Raw genomic sequence first — 27,509 nt, 5'->3', positions numbered from 1 at the left:
ACAATAGTCATTCCTTTGATTATGGGAGGCCCACAAATGTGGACTATTCAGAGTTGCTCTGAGGTATCTAATTACTTTTTACCACCCCTTCCCCTAAACTTGAACTTCAAGTCGAGGTTGCCATCCAAGTCTGAGCAGGACAAGCACGAGGGTGGTTTCGTCACCTCTGTACCTCCTCCAGATTGTGCTTCATCACACAAACAAGGGAATGTTCTCCAAATGCTACCAGTCGCATTTGGGTCCCTTTGAATAATATGGACCATGAACTTGATTAAATACAATTAATGAAAAAGTGAAAGTTGGTTAAAACCATTTTTTTCTTTTTGATAAGACAGCTAGATTTGGGAGAGAAAGGGGTACTATTTCTTTCATGCAAGACTTTCACAATGAAGGTTAACCGTGCTGGATACCTTTCATTTGCCCCTCCAAACCCATTCTCCATCCTGTTCTACCCGGCTCTACACCCTAGGAGACTGAACTACAGACTCAGAGGCAGGCTTCCTTGTCTTCCAGTTAGGTTTGGTCAATGGGGAGCATAAGCAGATAGAAGGAAAGAGGAGAAGCATTTCAGGGTATTTGTTTCCTGGCATCCCTGCCTGCAGGGTCATTATAAGCTGGCTACAGCCCTTTCCTGGAGGTCACAGCTCCACTCAGGATTCTCTTCTCCCAGCCCTCATCCTTTCCAGTCTACGGGTAGTAAAGGAGCCCTGAAAAGGTACACTCTCCCTTGCAGTTTCCCTATACTCTGCTCATGTCCTTGTAAATATTCTCTTTATTAAGCTCTCCTAAAATTAATTGATTTGAGGATGCCAACTGGTTTCAGTACAGTCGACATTTTCTGAGGGTTAACAGCATGCTTATTCAGAAAATGAACTTATTCCAAGTCCTCAATTTATATGAAAACACTGACATTCATGGGGTTGATATCAAGCCCAGACAAAGATAACCAATGGCTAGGTGAGGTGTGGAGTGGGGTGGTCAAACAGCACTGATTCAACCTTCCTGCCTCGGTGATTGTGTAAGGCAAAGGTTTAGATTTGCAAGAACAGTGAAAGTGGTGGATATATTTCTCAGATTTTAAAATGTGAGACGTGTAAGACATTCAGGTTGCTATATCATGCTTCTTTATGCTTACAGACCATGTTTCCATGGTGACTTTGACCTTTTTGCACATGCTATTCTACTTAGATTGAGACTTTAAACCACTTTTTTTTTTTGGCTTTAATGATCAAATTTAAAGAAAGATATGTTTGCTACAATAAAAACTGCCTAAATGGCAAATCTAAGAAAGAGAACAAATTTGTTCTGTGCCATCTGTTTTCTCTCACTGAGAGATATTATCATATATAGTGAAAAATGCTGTAGAAGTGAAGTGATGCTTCCTGTGACATGCATAAGATGTAAATTCAAGTAGATTTTGATTACTTATAATTTATATATCAAAGATGTAAGTCCCTTAAGGTAAAAGATGGATTTCGATCCTATCTAAGCCCAAAATAGCTAACCTCCCATCCCAAGAATTGCCTCAACTATATCATTCCCAAATGAAGTACTAAAAATAGAATAGCTGCTTTAAGGTTGATTTTCTTTGATGATGCCAAAATGTCATTTATAAATCTGGAAAGTTCTTTTAAGTGAAAAAGCTAAAACGTTGAAATATTAATATGATGTGTTTATTTTTGTTTGGTTTCTGTTATCGTGTGTATGTTTACCATAGATTAGGACAGGAGATAGAAAAAGGAAACTCATTGAATTAACCTGAGCCAGTGAGGTAAGATCTATCCCTGTATTTATGACGGGTATCTATTAGAACTTAAGTGTATATGAAAGGGAATACCCAAAGAAAATCTGGGAACTCTGGAAGCTTTCATTTACTTCGGCACAATACCAGATGGCTCTTGCAAAGCTCTCACTTCCTATTTTCCAAATGAGTGGTAATTTCATTCTTTCAACTTTTCCTAGTTCAATGCAACATATTAATGAATAATACCATCTTGCATTTGTACAGTGTTTTACAATGTACAAAGTACTTTCCTATTCATTATCTCAACTCATCTTTACAGTAGTTCAGATATACAGTACTTCAGGGAAAATATTAAAACCCCCATTTTACAGATGAGGAAACTAAGGCCCGAAGATATCACACAGGATTCCTTTAGTAGCAACTTGACTTAGGTTAGGTAAAAAATGGGAATATATTGGCTCACATCAACTGGATTGATGGACTCCAATTCTCACTGGGCTATCTCTTTCCTTCCTTTTATCGCTCTGTCTCTCTCTCTCTTTTGCTCCCCCTTTGTGCGTCAGACTTTACTCTCTCAACAGACTGAAACATGGCCTTACATGATTCTTACTACCTTGAGACTAGAAAGGATGGGACCTCTCCTCCCTCAACTTGAGCTGGAAAATTCCAGAGAAAGAATCTATTGGCCCTTGCTGGGTTGCATGCCCACCCTTCAGACCAACTCCTGAAGCATGGTGATGAAATACTATGGCATCCCCAGCTTGGGTCAAGTCCCCAACCCTCTGGCCAGCACCACCCAAACAAACAGAACAGGAATAGACATAGCCAGTGAGGAAACTGTGAGGAGGGCATACGGACTGCATTAAACAACTTGTCCAAGGAGCAGAGTCAGAACAACTTCTAACTGGGTCTTCAGACTGCAAGCCTCCCCTTCACTTCCAGCCTCCCACTACAGGGACCACAATGGTGTCACCGAGCCCCTCTCTTCCTCATGGTTGCCAGTGTGGTCTGGTTCAAGGCTAAAACTTGGAAAAGATTCGATTCTCGTCCCAATCCTGTCACTCGCCAGCTGTGTTCATGGGCAAGTTACCTAACCTCTGGGAACCACATCTTCCTCCTTTGTAAAATAAACAACTTCTGTGTCACAGGGTCATCAAAAGGATGAAGAGAGATAACGTACTCCAGATAACTTTGAAAATGATGAAGAACTACCTTAAGGTTTATTACTTACATTCTGTATGTAAATCTTACAGAGGCTAGAATTCACAGTAACAGTCTTCAGTTGTCACCCTCCCTACCACCAGCCCTCTGTTGGCATCATTTTGGTTCTGACATTTTTACTCTTTCAGTTTTAAAAAAGCAGGTTTCAAAAAAAAGCATCAAATGGTGTCTCAAAATGAAGAGATTTGGTCCAGAAGAGAAATTTACGAACAGACGGTTTAATGGCACTCTTCATACTCACATTTCAATACAGATTAACCAGGAGATGGAAAATTTCTGGAGGGCACACACGATACTATTAACAGTGGTTATCTCTAGGGAGTGGGCTAGGAGTTGATGTTTGGAAAGAAACTTCTCTTTTTCATTTATTCCTGTGTCTACTACTTGAATTTTTAAAAATCTCACATATACATTCCTTTCATAATTTAAAAAAACTAATTAAAAAACTTAGTTATCACAGAAAAGGAATATGGTATATACCTAGAATAGTGTCTGACACTTAAAAAGCTTTCAATACATTCTGGCTTATTAATCAAAGTAGGCATTTCTAGTTACCACCTATCCAGCAAAGTAAAATCAACTTCACTAGAATAAAGGCCACCTCTCATCTCTGTGAATGTACATTTTCCATGAATCACATTGTGAGAAATGCTCATTACCACCTGCTGAGGATATGGTTTTAAACTCTTACACCTTCACACACCAAAACTGAAACCTACCTTCTTAACGCCCAATTATAAAACACAGTACATTTGGCTACCTCTCGACTCTATTACCACTGTTCTTGTAAGCACATTGATTAACATCACACAGAGCATGCTGGGGTTCTAGGAACCATTCTATCTTACAGCTGGGGGTTTGCACGATATTTTCTAAGAAATTAAAGGTTACATGGCAGCATATGCCAAAGCTAAAAGACAGATTTAAACAGCATTTAAAAAATGATGCAATGGCTATGAAGTTTGGATGCTGTGCACCAGTTAAGTGCTATACTGGTTGCCTAGTTACATCTCTGCAAAAGGCCAAAAAAGTTGTCTCTAAATCTAGAAGTAATTAAAAACCTTAAAATTTCACCGTTAAACCAATGATCATGTGTGAAACCCTATGCAGTCATCCCTTAAAATAAGTGCCCGTCAGACTTTGATCAGGTGGTAGCCCTTGGGAATGTCCAAGGAGAAATTTTAATAAAAGACATTTCTATGTACGAAATTTTTTTACCATGCTCACATTTCATTAAAGTTACCACATCTGGACTCTTCCTGTTTTGTCATACCCAATTGCAGTCCGCTACTATAGGATATTCAAAAACTTTCTAACCTAGTTGATATAACTTCTATCCCATGAGAGGTGGAAAAAAGTCCAGTGTTTTAAATTGTTAAACTTTAAAAAATTTTTTTATTGCAATCAGCTTTGCAAATTATAGGCCAGTTTTTAATCCAGTAACAAAAACTATGCATCTTAATACTAACAACTAGTGTCTTAACTCTATGAATTTCCTGATCGGTTCTGCCTGACAGACACTGTTAAGTCCAAATATCTTCTCCCAGTAATGGGACAGGATGAGCAACAATTTTGGTCTAGAAATTTAAAAACATGAGTGTATTAAAATGGATGAGACTTCCTCCAGAATTTGAAGATAGGGAGAAACAGTCTTTTTTTTTCTTCCTCTTGAAGTTCAACATTTTTTTTTTGAGGTAAAATTCACAAAACATGAAATTAATCATTAACCACTTTAAAGTGTACAATTCAACAGCATTTAGTACATTTACGTTGTCACATAGCCATCATCCCTATTTAGTTCCAAGACATTTCTATTACCCCCCAAAGAAACCCTGCACCAGAGTAGCTTGGATCATTTGGATCTCCTATTTACATTTACTCTGTAATTTCTCTTTGGAAAGGAAGAAAAGAATCTGAGTTTAAACAACAGCATAAGGATTTCATCTCCTTTCATTTCTTCTGGAGCTTGTTTGATTCACAAAAAAAACAGCTGAGGCTCAAAGCTGAAAGGAGGCTAGTCTTAACAAAATGAAACCAGGCAGGATTGAGAGTCTTAGAAGGAAGGAACCCCAAAAAGGGATTGACAAGAATATCAGAATAACTCACAATCTATGCAAGCCCTATCCTCATCAGAAACCCAGATCTTACCTCCAAGACTGATAGTGGTCAATCTTTTTTTGGAAGAAAAAAAAAAAAGAATTGAAAGAGCATTCCTTGTACCTACCAACTAGAACAGTTTAGAAGACAGTAAACAAACATTAAAAAAAAAAAACTATTGCCAACTCCTCAAAGTCAAAGCCTATTCTAGGGAAGCTAATGTACTGCCCTTCCAAGTACACTTACAATCTCTTTGTCCCAGTGGCTTAGAGAATAAAAATCTCCAAATGAAGGTCACAGGAATGTAAGAAATGAGGCTCCTTCTGTATTTCTGTTTTCCTGGTCTGGCTTTGCTGTGGGTGAGGGCAGAGCATTATGGAAGCATGGAGGAAGGGCTAAGAATCTTCACCCAGATGCAGCCAATTACTTACATCAGAGTAAGTAGCTCATGCTCTACCACTGGGAGTCAGAGAGCACCAACATCTCAGAGCTGGATAAGACTCCAAGACATGATTCTCTCCAATCCCCTCCCCTTGGGCATCAAGATAGTATTCCTAATACTTATCTATTCTTGAACATACTGTGCTGTCTCTTAGAGGGGAAAAGTTCAAATTTGTTATACAAAAGGCAGGATTCAAAGGAAGAGAGCACTGTGCTGCTTTGGCAAACTTGTAATTTCCATACATGCTGACATGCTGAAAAAGATTCAATGAGGTTCTGTGGTCACCTCAATAAGAAAGCTATTAAAGCTGTGATCGTCAGAGATGCCAGTAACACTGGGGAATTAAAAGAGTGGACCATGAAATCTAATAACATTTTATAAATGTTGCTGGTTCTTCTGAGTTGGTTTTGGGCAAACATGTATATGTGGATACAGATTTTTCCAGAGTTAGATTCACCCTTATCCTTAGCCCAAACCCTTGAGGTTACTGTCATTATTTCCTTCAATCAGATTTTCTATTTTCACAATTCATCGGCATGACAGTCACTCTCCACTAGAGCTGTTTTTAGACAGCTAGGCGCCCAACTGTCGCAAATTACCCAGAACTCCAGGAGTTTTAGCACTGAAGCTCCCAAGTCCCAGGTAACCCCCCAGTCTTGGACAAATCACGATGGTTCGTTACTCTACAGCTAGCCCTAAGTTTGGCCTTCAGATCTGTATTGCTGACCTGTCTTGAAGTGGATAAAAAGGGGACTCGCTACAAAGATAACTGCAACATTTAAAATCTCCATCAAAAATTTCTGGCTAGGGACCTCCCTGGTGGCACAGTGGTTGAGAATCCACCTGCCAATGCAGGGGACACGGGTTTGAGCCCTGGTCTAGGAAGATCCCACATGCCGCGGAGCAACGAAGCCCGTGCGCCACAACTACTGAGCCTGCGTTCTAGAGCCCACGAGCCACAACTACTGAGCCTGTGAGCCACAACTACTGAAGCTCGTGCGCCTAAAGCCCGTGCTCCACCACAAGAGAAGCCACCGCAATGAGAAGCCTGCGCACCGCAACGAAGAGTAGCCCCTGCTCGCCGCAACTAGAGAAAGCCCGTGGGCAGCAATGAAGACCCAACGCAGCCAAAAATAAATAAATAAAATATAAATAAAATTTTAAAAAATTCTGGCTATATTCTACCCTGGAGATGGTTTTTAAAAAATAACCCAGTGATCCATTTCATTCACTAGGTGAGCAACGGTTTCTTACTTTGTGGGGATGACTTACCTAATGTATGGTGGAAATTAAACCATACTTAGAAATTAACTATAATAAATACCACTACAGTAAGGTTCTAAAATATTATGTTATTTTTTCCTCCAACTTCCACATGTTAGAGCCTAATAAATAAAGCACAATGTGACAGGCAGACATAACAGCATAAAATAAAAATCTCACATTTCTTTGGTGCCATTCAAAGACCTTGGAACCTGCACACTGTAGGCAAACTCTCCAGAGTTGGAGAAATGCCAAAGGCAGCACGCTCTCCAGAGGCCACACCCATAGTACCAGAAAGTCTGGCCAAGGAAGGAGCCATTGGACTTCAACCTGTCCACTTGATCCAATGCCAAATACTCCAAGAAAACTAAAAGCCTTCAGTGCCTGTATTTACAAACAGGTTTTGCAGAGTCAAGACAAGAACTTGCTTCATCAACTTGGGAACCCTAAACCTTCTCAACCCTATACAATGAAATGTAAGATAATCCTATCTCTGCTACCTGAGGCATTTCTACCTTTCTGAACAATTAATCTCTTTTACTTTGTAGTAGGCAGAATAATAGCCCCCAAATAGGTCCATGCCCTAATCCCTGGAACCTGTGAATATATAAACTTACGTGGAAAAAGGGACTTTGAAGATATGATTAAATTAAGGACCTTGGGATGGGGAGAGTATCTTGTATTATCTAGGTGTGCCAAATCTTATCACGTGGGTCCTTAAAGTCAAAGAACATTTCCTGGCTCAGTTCAGAGGAATGAATACGGTGGAAAGACATACGGAGATGGAAGGCTGTTGGCTTTGAAAATGGAGGAAAGGGGACTCTAGAATTCTTCCCTAGAGCCTCCAGAAAGGAACACAGCTCTGTCAGTACTTTGCCTTTAGACCAGTGAGATCTCTACAGAACCTAACTTGCAGAACTGTAAGATAACATATTTGTATTTGGTGGATTTGTTTTAATCCACCAGGTTTGTTACAATTTGTTACAGCAGCAAACAAGAAAGGAATACATCCTTCATCACTGCTGTTCAATTTGCATAATGCCTTAGTAGTATTTTGCTTTAAATCTCAATATTTGACCATTTCTTGCCTAGTGTTTAATTTGCTTCTCTGTACAGACATAAAAAATAGATTTGGTACTAGAACAAATATGCTCAAAATCCCTCCAACAGTGCAAAACAGTATTTCCTTTTACATGTCTATTTAGTTTAGTTTCTTTCTTTAGTTTGTTAGCACAGAGACCACTTACATAAGGAACTACTTTGCATAACTGAAACCAGTAATTTTGCATGAAGCAAAAATGCTTGTAGGTAAGAGTAACATGACAAACAACCTCTTTAAAGGTGTGTAAAGACACAGTAGTTCTCAATGTCTCCTTAGGGCACTCTGGATACCCCAATGGCTGGAAGATGCCACTGGCCTTTTGTGAGCCAAGGACAGGGATACCAAAGAATACAAGGAAGAATTGCCCCATTCAATGTGTCAGCAACCCGCACCAAGAAACTCTGCTTGGATTGATTTGAAACATTTAAATACAGTGATTAGTATGAAAGAAATCAACACCAACATCAGACAGAGAACATGAAAAACTTATTTTAAAAGCCTTCATTATTAATAATATTTGGTAGAGTGTAGGGATGGCTTAGCCCTCACCTGAAAGGTATTAAGTACTTAACGCCAAAAGAACCTCATTATGGGGTCGCAAAAGCTATACATGGCATTAAAAGCACACATACACACAGGCCTTCCTTCCAATAAGCTCTAGACCAGAGATTCTCAATTGTGACTACACATTGTAATCACCTGGGGAGATCTTATAAACTACAGATGGTCAGACCCCTCCCCAAGGGATTCTGACTCAAGTGGTCTGGGTAGGGTTTACATATCAGTGCTTTCAAACACTTCCCTGGAGATTCTGATGTGCGCCCAGGACTGAGAATCACTGCTCTGTACCATCCATGAGCAGTCTATTGGACATATCCGTCTGGATGTGGCCACTCCACAGATTTGAATCTGTTCCTCTCTTCCTGTATCTGTAGCCCAGTTATCACCACTCACTGAATTTCCCAAAAGACAAATTGGGGAGTTTTTCTAAATGTCCTCCTCTCCTTCATCTTCAATCAGCAATTTCATCAGTTCTCCCATATCCAGCCCATCATTTGCAAATCCAAGAAGTCTACTGGTCTCCCTTCCATTTGTTTTTCTCTATTTTTTCTCTTAAGAAGGTTTGGATACTTGTAAATACTAAATATTGGCTGAATGAGTACATGGATAAATGGCTAGCTTCAGCAAAGTAAGTTAGGTTAAAAGCAGGTTTTATTTTTTATTTGCATTTTGCTGTAGCCACTAAATAGCTGTATAAACAATTAAAACTCCAACAGCCAAATTCAAGCCATCATCATATAATCCAACGCTCCAATGGGAAAAGAAGAGAAGGGGTGGAGGTATAAATGAAACGATACTGGTCATGAGTTATAATTGTTAAAACTGAGTGATAGGGATATAGAAGTTCATTATATTATCCTCTCTATTTGGTATATGCTTGAAATTTATCAGAATGAAGTTAATTTTAAAATGGTGGGGGGGGGGAGGACTTTCCTGGTGGCGCAGTGGTTAAGAATCCGCCTGCCAATGCAGGGGACATGGGTTCGAGCCCTGGTCTGGGAAGATCCCACACACCATGGAGCAACTAAGCCCATGCACCACAATCACTGAGCCTGCGCTCTAGAACCCACGAGCCACAACTACTGAGCCCTCATGCCACAACTACTGAAGCCCACGTGCCTAGAGCCTGTGCTCCACAACAAGAGAAGCCACCGCAATGAGAAGCCCGTGCACCACAACGAAGAGTAGCTCCCACTCGCCGCAACTAGAGAAAGCTCATACGCAGCAACGAAGACCCAACGCAGCCAAAAAATAAATAAATTTATAAATAAATATATAAAATAAAATAAAATAAAATGGGGGGAAGTCCATGTCAGGACTAAAGAAAACTGCATCTCGGTTGGGGAGAGAAAACACATTATCACCTGTCTCAGCAATATGGTGACCTTTCAAGTCTACAGCTAGGTTCAAATGGCTTTACTCAGTTTCAAAAGCCAAGTCAGTTTCTTCAAGAAGAAACCCCACCAGTATTAAATTGACCTTTTATTGTGACTGTTGTTGCTGCTGAAAAAGCCCTTATAATGTCTACAACCAATCTGTTAAGAACACGGTTTACACTTCTCTGGGCTAATCTACTCTGACATCTGTCTTTCACTATCCTCAATGGCTGCCACCAATTAATCATGTTCGGTGCCATAGAGACACAATTTGTTAAGGCAGTGACCTCAAAGGCTTCCAAACTCAGGTTTTTAGAAGAAAATAGGTGAAATCTGAGTGAGAAATCTGATTTTTTTGTTTTGTTTTGTTTGCATTATGCGGGCCTCTCACTGTTGTGGCCTCTCCCATTGCGGAGCCCAGGCTCCAGACGTGCAGGCCCAGCGGCCATGGCTCACGGGCCTAGCCGCTCTGTGGCATGTGGGATCTTCCCGGACCGGGGCACGAACCTGTGTCCCCTGCATCGGCAGGCGGACTCTCAACCACTGCGCCACCAGGGAAGCCCCGAGAAATCTGATTTTTAACTATCATTAAGGAGAGCCATTTTTTTCCCCTTTAAATCCTAAAGTCATGTCAACATTGCTAAAGACTATGAATGTTTCTTTTTGATCAACATCACATGTTAAATGCTTTCATCTCTAGGCTTAAGATTTTTCTTTAACTCTTGAAGTTCTGATTAGATTTAAGATCCTAGAAGAAAATATTTCAGAATTCTTACCTCTTCAGTTCCCAAAGCCTGAAGCTCACTGGCAGATCTGGCTGTTGAGAAAGCAGAGTGGAGAATGTATTGGTTTTTTTTTTTTTTTAAAAAAAAAAAAGAGAAATAACATGATACATAAAAGCTGAACAAGCAAATAAATGTTTCTGTAAATAGGGTTTGGTGGTGATGGCTGAATAGCTCAAGGGGGAGGGGGGCTCACAGGTTTACCTTTCTGAGCCAAGAAACAAACATTTTGTTAACTCTTTTTCTTTGAAGAAACAGATTTGTGAAAATAGGAGTCCCCTTCTTTGTGAACTTCCCTAACCTGAAAGAAAACATGAAAATACCAAGTCGGCTTGGGAACCTAGGGCAAGCACAGTTCTTGGTGACAGAGGCTATGTACCGCTGAGATGAATAAGAACAAGCTTTCCTCCTGACCTAACTTGATTAGCTCCCAGCAGGACCGAAGTGCCAGATACACTCTTTCTCCAGGTGTTAGGGACAGGGGTGGCGCTCCATTCGTGTATAGCTAACCCTTTAAGAGGGTGGATTGGACGAGTTAATGGTTAAAAAACATCATTAGCATCCAAAGCTGAAGGCTGTTTAGAAGTAGAAACACCTATAACCTCAGTCACTCATGATCTTTAGGATGCTGGGCAGAGTTGGCCTAATTCCGCCTTGTGTGAGTGTGGTTCATATCTAAGAAAGTTCCTGTCTTTACTTCTGAAAAGATATCCAGCAGCCAGCTCAAAGGGAACCGCCTAAGCCTCAGGGAACGCTTTACCATTCATATTTTGCTGTGTCTCAGAACTAAGAGTTACTTAGCATCTAGAGCATTATGACTGAGAGTGTAAATCAGATTCATGGTGGGTCCTGAGACCAAATGAACATCAGTGTCTCTAGAGATCTCCCATTGCCTAAGACTGGCACGTGTGCTAAAATCTCAGCCCAACTGATTATATTCCCAGATGACTATACGGGACCATGTGTTTTTAAATGAGCCAACATTATTAGAAAACCATTATCTCATGATTAATGACAGCAAAGGAAACAAAAACAAGCCAAGGGCAGAAAACAACCTATTTTCAGAGAATAAACCCTAGGGATAACAATGATTAGTGGGACTTGCAAAATAAGCCTCGAAGGGAGCTCTGAGTCCAGCACTCTCATAGGTTCTTGGGAGAGCATAAATCAACACAATCTCTCTGGAAAGCAGTTGGGCAATATTTATCAAGATCCCAAATATGTTCTCACCCATTGTCTTGGTGATGTCACTCCTTGACTTGATTCAAAAAATGCAAAGTATAGACAAAGAAGTAATACCAAGGTGTTAGAAATAGTCTAAATATGAATAACATAACCCATTAAGTAAAACAGAAAAATTCCACACGATGGAACTTGGAAACAATAAATACAAAAAATTTAAGTGATGAGGAAGAATACACATGGAATAAAGTTACGTGAAAAGAGAATACAAAATTATATATAGAGTATGACCTCAGCTAATTTTCTAATATCTATATATATGCATTTTTGAATACATTTTCATATTTTTAATATTCTAATATATCACATACAATATTTTCTAGTAAATATTATACATATCTTTCTGATACATATTTTTCTAGAAAAAAGATTGGAAGAAGGTATGTCAAAATGTTAACAGTGTATTATCCCTTTTGTATAGAAAATGGAAGTACCAGAAATGGCTAGATATGCCCCAGTATCTGCTTTCCCCTTCTTCTATGCTTGTGATAGAATCTAAGCTAGGCACATACATGTCAAGAATAACTGCTTTTCCCAGCCTCCCTCATTGCTAGGTGTGTGGCCATGTGACAAAGTTCAAGGGGATTGCTGCAGCAGTGATGGGTGCAACTTCTGGGTCATGCCGTCCCCTTTCCAACTTCCTCCCTTCCTACTGGTTATAGTGAGGTCCTTATGGTAGGAAGCCACTTTAGACCATAAAGCAAGGAAAATATGCTTGGAATGATGTAACAGTATGATAGAAGGAGACTGGATACCTGGATGATCTTGTGGAGGAGAGTTACCTTACCAGCCCTGGACCACACACCTCTGGATTGTTATGTGAGAGAGAAATAACTTCTAACTTCTGTAAGCCACTGTGAAATCAGGTCTCTGTTCTATGTGGTTCAACCAAAACCCTAATTAATGGAAGGGGTCAGTCTTAATTCTTTTTTTACACTTTAAGTATTTTCCAAATTTTCAATGATCACCATGAATTACTTTCACCATCAGAAAAAGTTTAAGTATTGTTTACTAATCTTAAAAAGATTAAGACAGCATAGAATGAAGTTTGGGTAACATGTGCCTTCTTCCCACATATGAGAAGAAAAATGAAATCCACAGTTTTGAGAAATAGTTTTTACACCATATGCCAGGGCAAAATCACACACAAACTCCCTGCATTTGCATGACCCTTTAATCAAACTCCACGGCACTTTATTTCAAGCCTTTTGAAAAATAGTTTTAATAAGGAAAAGTTGTAGAAATAAAATCTGCATGTGGAATACTCTAAAAAAAAACCTCTAGTCAATGTATTATCCATTTAAGAGGATACCTAGGCTTCTTAAAGTAAATCTTAAATCATTCTTAAAAACCAGTTTTGTAGGTGCACTAACTCATACCTTTAATTTAAGGGTGTTGATTGTTCTCCATACAGAATCATAATGAATCACTCCTCAGTAATCCCACTTTGTTGACTGTCCATCAAAAAAGCATGTATGTTGGGATTTCCCTGGTGGTGCAGTGGTTAAGAATCTGTCTGCCAATGCAGGGAACACAGGTTTGAGCCCTGGTCCAGGAAGATCCCACATGCTGTGGAGCAACTAAGCCCGTACACCACTGAGCCTGTGCTCTAGAGCCCACGAGCCACAACTGCTGAGCCTGTACACCACAACTACTGAAGCCTGCGCACCTGGAGCCCGTGCTCCACCACAAGAGAAGCCACCGCAATGAGAGGCCTGCGCACAGCAATGAAGAGTAGCCCCTGTTCACCACAACTAGAGAAAGCCCACGTGCAGCAACGAAGACCCAACGTGGCCAAAAAATAAATAAATCAATGGGGGGTAAAAAAAAAGCACGTATGTTGATTTTACTTTCCCCTGGAGTGATGACAGATTTGGCAGAGCTCACATAACCTCCTTGGTCTCCTCTGTGATCCAGGGGCCTATATTATAAGATGACTGTCCAAGATAAAGGAGTCATATCTACTCCATAAAATAGAGAAAAGAGACCTGGTCTACTTGGGGATCAGACCTGAAACAATGGCCTCACTAAAACCCGTCTCTAACTGTATTAGAATAATGCACTGAGGAGCATTTAAATCTGTAATAATATTATGCTAGTGGCATTTTGGCACCTTTTAGAGGCTCACTAAAGCCCTGTGCACTGGCACACCAGACACTTACCGGGTAGATCTGAGAGACTTATATGTAATTATATAGCAGATAAAGGACCAATTTTCCCCCCTTCTTCCTGAGAGAATGCCAAATGGCCCTTTTCTCTCCTGTGAATCACAACACCCAACAGTAAAATGGCTAACTTATATTCAGTAACAAAGGGAGGATGCCAGAGTTTCTTCAATTCCCTCTCAGGACAACTGTGCCAGTACGTTCTCAAGAAACCCTACACTCTCTTGTGATAGTCAAATTGAAGCTGATAGTCAACGCTCTGAATTCTCAGTTTCTCTCCCCCTCTTCCCTTTACAGGAACATAAGCAACCCAACTCCACAGGCCTAATTACCATGGTAACACCATGCACTGTGATTATGAGTGTGTTTGTTTTTTAAAATGACTCACAGATTGTTCCCCCAGAAGCCCCAGACACACAGGTTTCTTGCTGGTTTATAAAATCTATCCAAAGTTTTCTTGCAAATGTCTTGCTCTTCATAGCACAACTGGTGTGACAGCAAGAGAGTCATCAAATCAATATGCCCATCTCCTTAAGGATGAAAAAACCCCACTTGGTTCCTTAAACACTCCAAGATTAATCAATTTAAAACTCGGGTTAATAATGAAATTAATTTGAGTTTGTACACTGGAGAAAAGTAATCTGTTTCTAATTTAAATAATTAAGGTAGTTCATAATGTAGTTTTAGGGACCCAAATAAAATTATGAGGTGAAATAAAATCAGCAGTAATAATTATCAAATAAAATAGCCTACATCGGTGCATACATGGGCGATCATATGTAAAGTGTTTTAAAATAATAAATGTAAGTCCTCTTTTTTAAATTAAAAATGCATTTTCTTTTCCTTAACACTGATCGTAACAATATAACTTGATTCTAGGGTAAATGTAAGTCTTAATGCTGAGATGTTTTTAAACTAAGGTCTAAAATAAAGAGATTTATTTTTAAAAAGCAAACATGAAAGAGTCCAGACATTTGGGAGAACTGTGGACTACTTCCATCTATTTATCAATACGTATTATTTAAGACCCTCTATGTACTAAGCACCACTGCTTATAACTGAATATTGTAATAGGACTTAGGGAAGACTATTTTCTTACTGGAGACAAAGGTCATGGGTATGGCTGAGTCCTTCATCTTCCCTCAGAAGATCCTTTGTGTCACAAGGCACCATTCTGTATGAGCTTTTAGTGAGAGGGACCATGACCCAGTGATCACATCAGGCCTAGAATTCAGAGTCCTGACGTGGGCATCATGGGTGGCTCTCTCCAAAAAAAATAGATGTTGGTAATTTTGGTATATTGATTTTCCTCTGTATGAAATGGAAATAAACCCTATTTTAAAAGAAATTTAAACGAAAAATTTTATATAAATCTATATAAATTAAAATGCGAAGTACCCTGATATTTACTTATGGTACAACATATGATAAGCAGACACATACACACACACAATTCATTAAAAATGACTATCTCCAGGACTCTGGGAGGGCTCATGACAAGGAGTACTTCCCAGAACTTCTGCTGCCAGTGTACCTGTTCTCATGGTGAGACACAGCCACACCCCGCCTCTGCAGGAGACCCTCCAACACTAGCAGGGCTGAGAGCAGACAGAAGAAGCAAGAAGAACTACAATCCTGCAGCCTGTGGAACAAAAACCACATTCACAGAAAGATAGACAAGATGAAAAGGCAGAGGGCTATGTAACAGATGAAGGAATAAGACAAAACCCCAGAAAAACAACTAAATGAAGTGGACATAGGCAACCTTCCAGAAAAAGAATTCAGAACAGTGATAGTGAAGATGACCCAGGACCTCGGAAAAAGAATGGAGGCAAAGATCAAGAAGATGCAAGAAATGTTTTAAAAAGACCTAGAAGAATTAAAGAACAAACAAACAGAGATGAACAGTACAATAACTGAAATGAAAACTACACTAGAAGGAATCAATAGCAGAATTACTGAGGCAGAAGAAAGGATAAGTAACCTGGAAGACCGAATGGTGGAATTCACTGCTGTGGAACAGAACAAGGAAAAAAGAATGAAAAGAAATGAAGACAGCCTAAGAGACCTCTGAGACAACATTAAATGCAAGAACATTTGCATTATAGGGGTCCCAGAAGGAGAAGAGAGAGAGAAAGGACCAGAGAAGATATTTGAGGAGATTATAATTGAAAACTTCCCTAACATGGGAAGTAGCCACCCAAGTCCAGGAAGCACAGCGAGTCCCATACAGGATAAACCCAAGGAGAAACACGCCGAGACACATAGTAATCAAACTGGCAAAAATTAAAGACAAAGAAAAATTATTGAAAGCAGTAAGGGAAAAATGACAAGGGAACTCCCATAAGGTTAACAGCTGATTTCTCAGCAGAAACTCTATAAGCCAGAAGGGAGTGGTATGATATACTTAAAGTGATGAAAGCGAAGAATGTACAACCAAGATTACTCTACCTGGCAAGGATCTCATTCAGATTCGATGGAGAAATCAAAAGCTTTACAGACAAGCAAAAGCTAAGAGAATTCAGCACCACAAAACCAGCTCTACAACAAATGCTAAAGGAACTTCTCTAAGTGGGAAACAGAAGAGGAGAAAAGGACCTACAAAAACAAACCCAAAACAATTAAGAAAATGGTCATAGGAACATACATATCGATAATTGCCTTAAACGTCAATGGAGTAAATGCTCCAACCAAAAGAACCAGACTTCCTGAATGGATACAAAACAAGACCCATGTATATGCTGTCTACAAAAGACCCACTTCAGACCTAGGGACACATACAGACTGAAAGTGAGAGGATGGAAAAAGATATTCCATGCAAATGGAAATCAAAAGAAAGCTGGAGTAGAAATACTCATATCAGATAAAATAGACTTTAAAATAAAGAATGTTACAAGAGACAAGGAAGGACACTACATAATGATCAAGGCATCAATCCAAGAAGAAGATATAACAATTATAAATATATATGCATCCAACATAGGACCACCTGAATAAGTAAGGCAACTGCTAACACCTATAAAACAGGAAATCAACAATAGCACAATAATAGTGGGGGACTTTAACACCTCATTTACACCAATGGACAGATGATCCAAAATGAAAATAAATAAGGAAACAGAAGCTTTAAATGACACTATAGACCAGATACATTTAATTCATATTTATAGGACATTCCATCCAAAAACAGCAGATTACACTTTCTTCTCAAGTGCGCACGGAACATTCTCCAGGATAGATCACATCTTGGGTCACAAATCAAGCCTCAGTAAATTTAAATTTAAATCATATCAAGTATCTTTTCTGACCACAATGCTATGAGATTAGAAATCAATTACAGGGAAAAAACCGTAAAAAACACAAACACATGGAGGCTAAACTATACGTTACTAAACAACCAAGAGATCACTGAAGAAATAAAAAAATACCTAGAGACAAATGACAACGAAAACAGGACGATCCAAAACCTATGGGATGCAGCAAAAGCAGTTCTAATAGGGAAGGTTATAGCTATACAAACCTACCTCAAGAAACAAGAAAAATCTCAAATAAACAATCTAACCTTACACCTAAAGGAACTAGAGAAAGAAGAACAAACAAAACACAAAGTTAGCAGAAGGAAAGAAATCATAAAGATCAGAGAAGAAATAAATGAAATAGAAACAAAGAAAACAATAGCAAAGATCAATAAAACTAAAAGCTGGTTCTTTGAGAAGATAAACAAAATTGATAAACCATTAGCCAGACTTATCAAAAAAAAGAGGGAGAGGACTCAAATCAATAAAGTTAGAAATGAAAAAGGAGAAGTTACAACAGACACCACAGAAATACAAAGCATCCTAAGAGACTACTACAAGCAATTCTATGCCAATAAAATGGACAATCTGAAAGAAATGGACAAATTCTTAGAAAGGTATAACCTTCCAAGACTGAACTAGGAAGAAATAGAAAATATGAACAGACCAATCACAAGTAATGAAATTGAGACTGTGATTAAAATTCTTCCAACAAACAAAAGTCCAGGACCAGATGGCTTTACAGGTGAATTCTATCAAACATTTAGAGAAGAGCTAACACCAAGCCTTCTCAAGCGCTTCCAAAAAATTGCAGAGGAAGGAACAGTCCCAAACTCATTCTATGAGGCCACCATCACCCTGATACCAAAACCAGACAAAGAAACTGCAAAAAAAGAAAATTACAGACCAATATCACTGATGAATATAGATGCAAAAATCCCCAACAAAATACTAGCAAACAGAATCCAACAACACATTAAAAGGATCATACACCATGATCAAGTGGGATTTATCCCAGGGATGCAAGGATTCTTCAATATACGCAAATCAATCAATGTGATACACCATATTAACAAATTGAAGAATAAAAACCATATGATCATCTCAATAGATGCAGAAAAAGCTTTTGACAAAATTCAACACCCACTTATGATAAAAACTCTCCAGAAAGTGGGCATAGAGGGAACCTACCTCAACATAATAAAGGTCATATATGACAAACCCACAGCCAACATCGTCCTCAATGGTGAAAACTGAAAGCATTTCCTCTAAGATCAGGAACAAGACCAGGTTGCCCACTCTCACCACTATTATTCAACATAGTTTTGGAAGTCCTAGCAACAGCAATCAGAGAAGAAAAAGAAATAAAAGGAATACAAATTGGAAAAGAATAAGCAAAACTGTCACTGTTTGCAGATGACATAATACTATACATAGAGAATCCTAAAGATGTCACCAGAAAACTACTAGAGCTAATTCATGAATTTGGTAAAGTAGCAGGATACAAAATTAATGCACAGAAATCTCTTGCATTCCTATACACTAATGATGAAAAATCTGAAAGAGAAATTAAGGAAACACTCCCATTTACCATTGCAACAAAAAGAATAAAATACCTAGGAATAAACCTACCTAGGGAGACAAAAGACCTGTATGCAGAAAACTATACGACATTGATGAAAGAAATTAAAGATGATACCAACAGATGGAGAGATATACCACATTCTTGGATTGGAAGAATCAATACTGTGAAAATGACTATGCTACCCAAAGCAATCTACAGAGTCAATGCAATCCCTACCAAATTACCAATGGCATTTTTTACGGAACTAGAACAAAAAATCTTAAAATTTGTATGGAGACAAAAAAGACCCCGAATAACCAAAGCAGTCTTGAGGGAAAAAAATGGAGCTGGAGGAATCAGACTCCCTGACTTCAAACTATACTACAAAGCTACGGTAATCAAGACAATGTGGTACTGGCACAAAAACAGAAACATAGATCAATGGAACAAGATAGAAAGCCCAGAGATAAACCCATGCACCTATGGTCAACTAATCTATGACAAAGGTGGCAAGGATATACAATGGAGAAAAGATAGTCTCTTCAATAAGTGGTGCTGGGAAAACTGGACAGCTACATGTAAAACAATGAAGTTAGAACACTCCCTAACACCATACACAAAAATAAACTCAAAATGGATTAGAGACCTGCTCTAGACCTCCTAGAGTAATGGAAATAAAAACAAAAATAAACAAATGGGACCTAATGAAACTTAAAAGCTTTTACACAGCAAAGGAAACCATAAACAAGACGAAAAGACAACCCTCAGAATGGGAGAAAATATTTACAAACGAATCAATGGACAAAGGATGAACCTCCAAAATATATAAACAGCTCACGCAGCTCAGCATTAAAAAACCAAACAACCCAATCCAAAAATGGGCAGACCTAAATAGACATTTCTCCAAAGAAGACTTACAGATGGCCAAGAAGCACACGAAAAGCTGCTCAACATCACTAATTATTAGAGAAATGCAAATCAAAACTACTATGAGGTGTCACCTCACACCAGTTAGAATGGGCATCATCAGAAAATCTACAAACAACAAATGCTGGAGAGGGTGTGGAGAAAAGGGAACCCTCTTGCACTGTTGGTGGGAATCTAAATTGATACAGCCACTGTGGAGAACAGTATGGAGGTTCCTTAAAAAATTAAAAATAGAATTACCATATGATCCAGCAATCCCACTACTGGGCATATACCCAGAGAAAACCATAATTCAAAAAGACACATACACCCCAATGTTCATTGCAGCACTATTTACAATAGCCAGGTCATGGAAGCAACCTAAATGTCCATCGACAGACGAATGGATAAAGATGTGGTACATATATACAATGGAATATTACTCAGCCATAAAATGGAACGATATTGGGTCATTTGTTGAGACGTGGATGGATCTAGAGACTGTCATACAGAGTGAAGTTAGTCAGAAAGAGAAAAACAAATATTGTACATTAACGCATATATGTGGAACCTAGAAAAATGGTACAGATGAACCAGTTTGCAGGGCGGAAGTTGAGACACAGATGTAGAGAACAAACGTATGGACACCAAGGGGGGAAAGCGGCAGGGGAGTGGGGGTGGTGGTGTGATGAATGGGGTGGTGGTGTGATGAATTGGGTGATTGGGATTGACATGTATACACTGATGTGTATAAAATTGATGACTAATAAGAATCTGCTGTAGAAAAAAAATAAATTAAATTAAAAAAATTTTTAAAAAACGACTATCTCTAAATTGCTACATATTTTATGTATTGTTACCAATAATATTTTTTTCTCTAGAGCTTGAAGGGATAACCAGAGCCTATCAGTCAGGATAGGCTAAGGTTATACTGTGGAAACAACCCCCAAATCTTTTAAGACAGAAAAACTCATTTTTCACTCTCACTATGTGTCCATTGCAGGTCAGTGGAGAGACCATCTCTGTGTTGTCTTTATTCTAGGCTTAGAATAAGGGCTTAAGAGCTCAGCCACTGTCCCTGTGTTTTCACCACTGTCAATTGCCAAGGAATGCGCTCACATTCTGGTCATTATAAGCTTCCTCCTAGAGGTGACAAACATCACTTCTGCTTTCACTGCACTGGTCAGTGCAAGACACAGGGCTACACCTAACTAAAGCAGATGGAGACCTGTAAGCCTATCATGAGTTGGGAAGGAAAACCAGAAATATTTTTGCCTAATCACATGCACTGGTGAACAAATAGTGCAAGCCTGAGACTGTCACTTAACTAAGTCACAACACTGACGTCTGACTATGCCGAGGAAGCAGGCTTCCTCAGGTGATTCCTTACTTCAAGTTCTGAGCACCTGTGGTTCATGTTGGGCCATAATCATTTCCGCTAAAACTGGCTGAGAACCCCATGGCTAGAACTAAAGATCCTCTACTCCATCTTTGTGGTAACAATAATAATTATACTAATAATAGCTACAATTCTGAATAGTTACTATATGTCAGGCACTATGACATGTAAAATAAACATTTTACATACATTATATAATTTTCCCCTGACAATTTTGTGAAGTAGGTATTGTCATTATATCCCAATCTATAGATAAGGAAACAGAGGCACAGATAGTTTAAGCAACTTGTCCAGGACATTCTGATTCCAAACCAATGTTCTTTAACTACTATGCTCTCCTGTGTATTAAGCCTTAGAATATTATTTTTGTATACTGTAGTATTTTCAGATTATTTTAAAACATAATAAAAAATCAATTTTTTTTTTTTGCTTAGAAAATTTCATTTTTTTTAACTTAAATTTTTTATTAGTTTAATTTTTAAAAAAATTGGGGGACTGTTTGATATCAAGTTTTCTTTTCCCCCAATGGAAAAAATATAATAAAACTGTTAGCGAAATTACTTTAATGCCTATATACAGTAATGTTCTCTAAACACAGCCATCATTCATGAAGTTTAAAAAATAATGGCAAAGGATTCATTCAATTCTCCAAAGAAAGACTAGACTAAAAGGACTGTTAATTTTTTTTCTGTAAATTTTTTCACAATTTTTCTCATATGGTTCTGTGCAGATCAGATAAATACCCTTCTTAAACACAGCTCTGTTGGCAAAGCTTAGAAATGAACTTTTTTACTTTCCTGTTTAAAAATGCAAATATACGAGTAGGAAGCATTCGATCATTTATTACAGAGAAGGTATTCCTACCATTAACACTTAATCTGTTACGACGAGAATGCACAGAAATACACCTAGAGGCAAGCAGTAAAAACACCGTAATGACGGCAGCTTCACCGCAATTTCCCTTTTTCACTCCTGCTGCCTCACAAACCTAGCCTCTGAAATGAAATATCAGAATGAAAAATAGGAACCATGAAGACAACGCAACAATAATAAGAACTGCATGTTGCCTCTGCAGTTGGAAAGTGGAAAACTATTTTCAAAATAACTCATAATCAGAAATTTCAGAGAGCATTCTTGCTTCTCTTACATGTGCTGTAATCCACAAACTGCATACCTCTCTAGAGAAAAGTGTTTTCCTTTGAGTCTGATAGACATCATACACAGAACCCTTGGCCTCTCTTGCTCGTTTCTTGGCCCAGGGTGGATTTTATTTAGATCAAATTGATTTAAATGACGAGTCAGGAAGACTCAATTTAATTATATATATGTGCATTTTACAATGCAGAAATGCAGGGCTAGTTGTCTAAATTAAATGCCATTCTTATCACTAACTAGGACCTGATGTAATTTCTTCTGGAATCATTTGTTTAGAAGGTGATTCTTTGCTTCATCTCACAGGAGCCATTTTGTATTTTCTTCCAGGACTCTTTCTCTAGTCTACCTAGATCATCACCATCAACTAAAGCAAGCTTTTCATTTGTGTGTATTTGTGTATGTTTGTTTTTCTGAAAGGAGAATGCATGGAAACACTGTTCAACTCAAAGTTGTATGATCTTGATACGCTTAACCTTTTGGGCCTTGATATCTTCATGTATAGGATGGAAACAATAATAGTGGCAGACTCTGTTGAACACCCGATAACCATTCACCCCTTCTTTCTTGCTAATAGAACTAGACCTTTTTTCTGGAGTCTGGGGACCATGTTTTTCAGAGAGGCGGGGCTGCGCCATGGCCTCACAGGACACTTGAACTGGCCAATCACAGCAGCTCTGTCTGCCTCACTACTAATAGGGAAGGCACATGAGTTGTGAATGTCATCTCAGAGAGGCCTTCAGGGATTACCCAACAAAGGTAAAATCCCCACGACCACACCATCATACACACAATCTCTATCATTCAATCTGTTTCTATTTTAATCCACCTCAGCACTTATCACTACTTGATGTTTTCTTGTATTGTGATTTGTTTCTGTCAATGGGGTCCAATCTGGTTGATTCTCATCTAATTAGTCTGGGTTGAGGCTGGGCCATAGGTGTTTTTTCAAAGTACCCCTCAGTGATTTCTAATGTGCAGCTAGATCTGTAAACCATTGGTTTATGTGTTTACCAGGTCTCTCTCAATAGAATGTAATTTCCAAGAAAACAAAGAACTGGCCTGTTTTGTTCATCCAAGTGTCCCTGGCCCCTCGAAGGACACATGGCACATTGCAGACATTCCGTTAAGACTTGTGGGCAGACTGACTGTATTGTAATTCTGTCAGTATTTGTCTGTTTTCCCAGTAGTTTATAAGCTCCTAGAATATCTAGTCCACTCTGCATAAAAAAATAAGTGACTCAAGAAAGTTCATTAAACGAATGATAAACAAACTGCATTTGTGAACCCAAATGTTCTCACCAAAAACAAACAAACAAAACAAAAACAAAAATCCCACAAATATATGTGAGGTGATGTATGTGTTAATTAACTAGATGGGAGGAATCCTGTCACAGTATATATGTATATCCAATCACCATGATGAACGCTTTAAATATCTTATAATTTTATTTGCCAATTACACTTCAATAAAACTGAAATTAAAAACAAACAAAAACCCAAGCTGTATTTGTGTGCTGTAAGGAAGACAAAGATGAAACTGGGTGTGGCTGCTGTCCTCAAAGAGCTTGCAAAAGAAAAAAAAAGCAGATTGCCATTATACACACGAGAATGCACTAATCGCTGTGATGAAAGAACAAAAGTCTTCAGGGGAAGTAAGATTGCTTTTTATTGGGAAAGGAAGAAACCAAGGAAGACTTCATGGAAGAGACAGCATTTGAACTGAGCCTCACAGGATGAATGGAATTTGGCTACGCAGAGAAGCAAGACTACAGGGGTGAAGTGTGGAAGGAGAAGCAGGAAAGTTCTTCCAGGGAGAGGGAAGAACACAAACAACAAATCAGCCCAGCTGGAGGTCAGGAGGGGTAGAACAAAGACACTGGCTATCAACATGGGAAAGATTAGATGGCGTCAAGATATGTTTCCAGTGACGATACAAAGGTCTGAGCAACTGACTCCAGCTTGGTTGTTTGGTGAGGAAAATAATGAAATTGGGTTTTCCTAATTGAGGGACTGAGAGAACGGGGTGTCATTAATAGTCATGGAATCAGGTGAGGAGCTGGTTTTGAGTGGGGAAAGGCAATGGCAAGCACTGATTTGGAGTCTCGGTTTCAGTGGGTTGGATGTTCTGGCAAGTCTGCAGGGTGCTCGATGTGCAAGTTTAGAGTAGGTGAGAGATCAGGATGGAGAATCAGATTTGGAGCTGCCCCCCACCCCAGTGACAATGACAGAAATCATAGAAAAGGGCTTGATAAAGGAAGAGGGAGAAATTTAGTGGCAGAAGAATCAAATCTTGAGAACACTCATATTTGGGGAGCAGAACTTGGAGTTAATGGAGAGGCTGGGAGACTTCAGAGAGGCATGAAGGGTGGCAGAATATGCCACTCCAAAATATGCCTGTTTGTCATAAGAATTATTTCAGGCAGATTATCGTGGGAAACAGGAGACACTGAAGAAATTATGAAAACATACTAGAGGTTACATTTTTGTAAGGGAAATTTACATTATAAAGGAAATCTCGATGTGTAAGGGTGCCTCCCTCTCTGTTCCAGGAAAAGAAGGAGTGGAACCAACTTAAATATGTATATCAAATCTTACTCTTACTTACCACACTTTTCCTGGCCGCCTCCCCATAACTGCCCTCCTCCACTCCTCCTTAATTTTGTCTTTAGCTCAAGATGGTATTTAAGTCTGAGTTCTAAACCACTTCTGAGAGCTCCTCATTTTTCCCTGGTATCTCCCATGTACACATGAGGTACACAAGTTAATAAATGTCCATTTGTTTTTCTCTTATCAATCTGTCTTTTGTTACAGGCTTCTCAGCACTGAGAAAGGTGAAGGGAAAACTATTTTTCCTCCGCTACAGGTAGGAAGAAAACAAAGTTAGTAGAGGTTACCAAAGTCAAGGGGAAGCTTTGTTGGCAACCGGTTTGTTTAAATTTATATGTGTAAACTAAGCATGTTTGCAGGCAAAGAGGCAAGGGCCAATAAAAAGAAGAAGCCAAATGTGTAAGGAGATAGAATTATTGTCAGAACATAGTCCCCTAGAAAGTAAAAGGAAATAAGAGTCCAAGTCCAGGCTTGAAAGAAAAGCTGTGCTAATTTGAACTAGGAAGGGAAGAGAAGAAAATGAATGAAGACATGAGAAATTGTGAGGTGGTAAAGAATGAGGCTGAGGAATTCCATAATATATACCTTCTCCAAATAACAGGAGGTGAGGTCACCTGTAATGAATAAAGGGAGTGGGGGCTTGGGTTTAATGGTTTTCATTGAAAATGCAGAGGGGATAGTAAAAAGTGAAATTAAAAAAAAAAAAAAAAAAAGGATTTCCTAAAAACAGCAATGGCCCTGCTCATGTTGCAAGGAATCTGGAGTAGAGCCCATCACTCCAGTTTCCAGACCCTCTCCTTCAGCTCTATTGCCAGATGCCTGGAGCAGAGGATAATGGGAAGGTCTGACCCTGACAACCAGACTGGCAGGGGGACAAGGGAAGGCCAAAGAAATAGGGAGGAAGGGTCAGGTGACTGGCTTTACTAAGTCTTTCCATTAAGAGCTTGACTGTATAACAAGAGATAAAAGGGCTGACCCTGTCTTATATCTTCACTTCTAAGAAACATGTTATCTCTAGAGTTTGAGAATTGAGCTCCCTCTTTTCTAATGTTTAAGGAAGTCCTCTAGAGATTCTGAACATTGTCTGAACATTGATTCCCATTAACTATAATTGATTTTGTTTAACGTAAGAGTTTTAAGGAACCACATATATCTCTAACGCTCTTACCTGAAAATCTGAATCTCAATTCCACATTGGCATATTTACATCTTAACAAATTTGAACACAGAAACATAGCATATTAACTTTAAACATTACCCTCTTCTTTTTAAACAAAAGACTATGGTCTTCCAAACAATTTTTAAAGTGACAAAGTATAATGACTTTCTCTATCCATCCGCCCTACTGTGGAGGGAAGTAAAATGGAAATTGGATTGGGAGGTGAGGTATTAATCAACTGTGCAGCTCTAGAAAGGTAACAAATTCTGGTCCTATTTTATCAGCCGTCATGGAGGGGTTGATACAGGCTAGGTTTGTTCCCAGGTCATTTTTAGCTCTGCAATTCTATGATGTCATAGGCTGGGACAAAGTCTTAACCCAGCTCTGTAATTCCCCTCTCCCACCCGGGTCTAGTAAAGCCAGTCACGGGTCTTCCCAGTAACCACAGAATCAACAGATTTGCAAATTTTAAAAAGTCGGAGGTCATTATCCAACCTCCTAGTACACACACAGAGTGCATTACCAAAAGTTAACATACAGTCTTTCAGGAGCTCTTCAAACCATTCAAGGTCAACATCTGCACCCACACCATAGACCTCAGGTATCACTGCTGTTCAGGAGTCTTCCCTAATCTTTCTGCGCAGATCGCCTCAGCCCCATCCATACCCTGCCTCACTGGTTTTGGAATGGAGAGTGAAGTCTGTGGTGGAAAGTGAAACACAGGATTCTTATTTTCAAAAGTGAAATTTAGACTAGAATCACATTGCATTAGTAGAAACTTCTCTCAGAATCTATTGTTGTTTAACTACTATAGCCCCTTTCCAAGGCTAATCCCCTCCATTATAAAGAGTTTGAGAACAATTTAGCATGTAGCTTCTCCTCCCTTTCTCTGAACTTGCTACCTATTGGGCACTCTTTCTCCTGCAGCTAATGAGTAGAGACTAGAAAGACACTGAAGTGATGGCCCCCTCCTGGGGGCCTGGCCTGCACCTGACCAGCAGGATCACTGGTCTACAATTAGGGTTTGAATTTCACTATCAGGTTCTTGATATCACTAATTATCAGGATCTACGCAGATTTTCTTTCTCCTCTTGCGTTTAAAAGTTACTTTTGAGAGATGTATTTCACTTGGGCAGGGATAATACTGGTGTATGCAAGAGGCTGAATACAAATATTATAATCATGACCTTTCTGACACACTATGTTAAGAGATGCCACCATTTCAGAACGTCCCCTCGAAAACAACCCAATTAAAAAATGGGTAAAGGACTTGAATAGACATTTCTCTAAAGGAGACATACAAATCGCCAACAGGCACGTGAAAAGATATTCAACATCACTAATCCTCAGGGAAATGCAAATTGAAACCACAAAGAGATAGCAATTCACACCCACTGGGATAGTTACTGTCAAAAACAAACAAACAAA

The 27,509-nt window shown here is 39.0% G+C and overlaps 1 protein-coding gene across 3 annotated transcripts in view; it reads right to left on the bottom strand.

The window, feature by feature from the left end:
• GNG2 (G protein subunit gamma 2) overlaps positions 1 to 27,509 on the bottom strand; it is a 139,082-nt gene that overhangs the window by 107,983 nt on the left and 3,590 nt on the right. For 2 of the 3 annotated variants that reach the window (XM_032622352.1, XM_032622351.1), the window contains exon 2: positions 10,583 to 10,623. The exons of the other annotated variant lie outside the window; for it this stretch is intronic. The gene's annotated coding sequence lies outside the window, so the exon portion shown is untranslated. The remainder of the gene's footprint in view (positions 1 to 10,582; positions 10,624 to 27,509) is intronic. 3 annotated transcript variants of the gene reach the window in all.

This window comes from Phocoena sinus, chromosome 2, assembly GCF_008692025.1.
Source record: "Phocoena sinus isolate mPhoSin1 chromosome 2, mPhoSin1.pri, whole genome shotgun sequence".
NCBI classification, from domain to species: domain Eukaryota; kingdom Metazoa; phylum Chordata; class Mammalia; order Artiodactyla; family Phocoenidae; genus Phocoena; species Phocoena sinus.
This window is presented reverse-complemented; position numbering and strand designations above follow the sequence as displayed.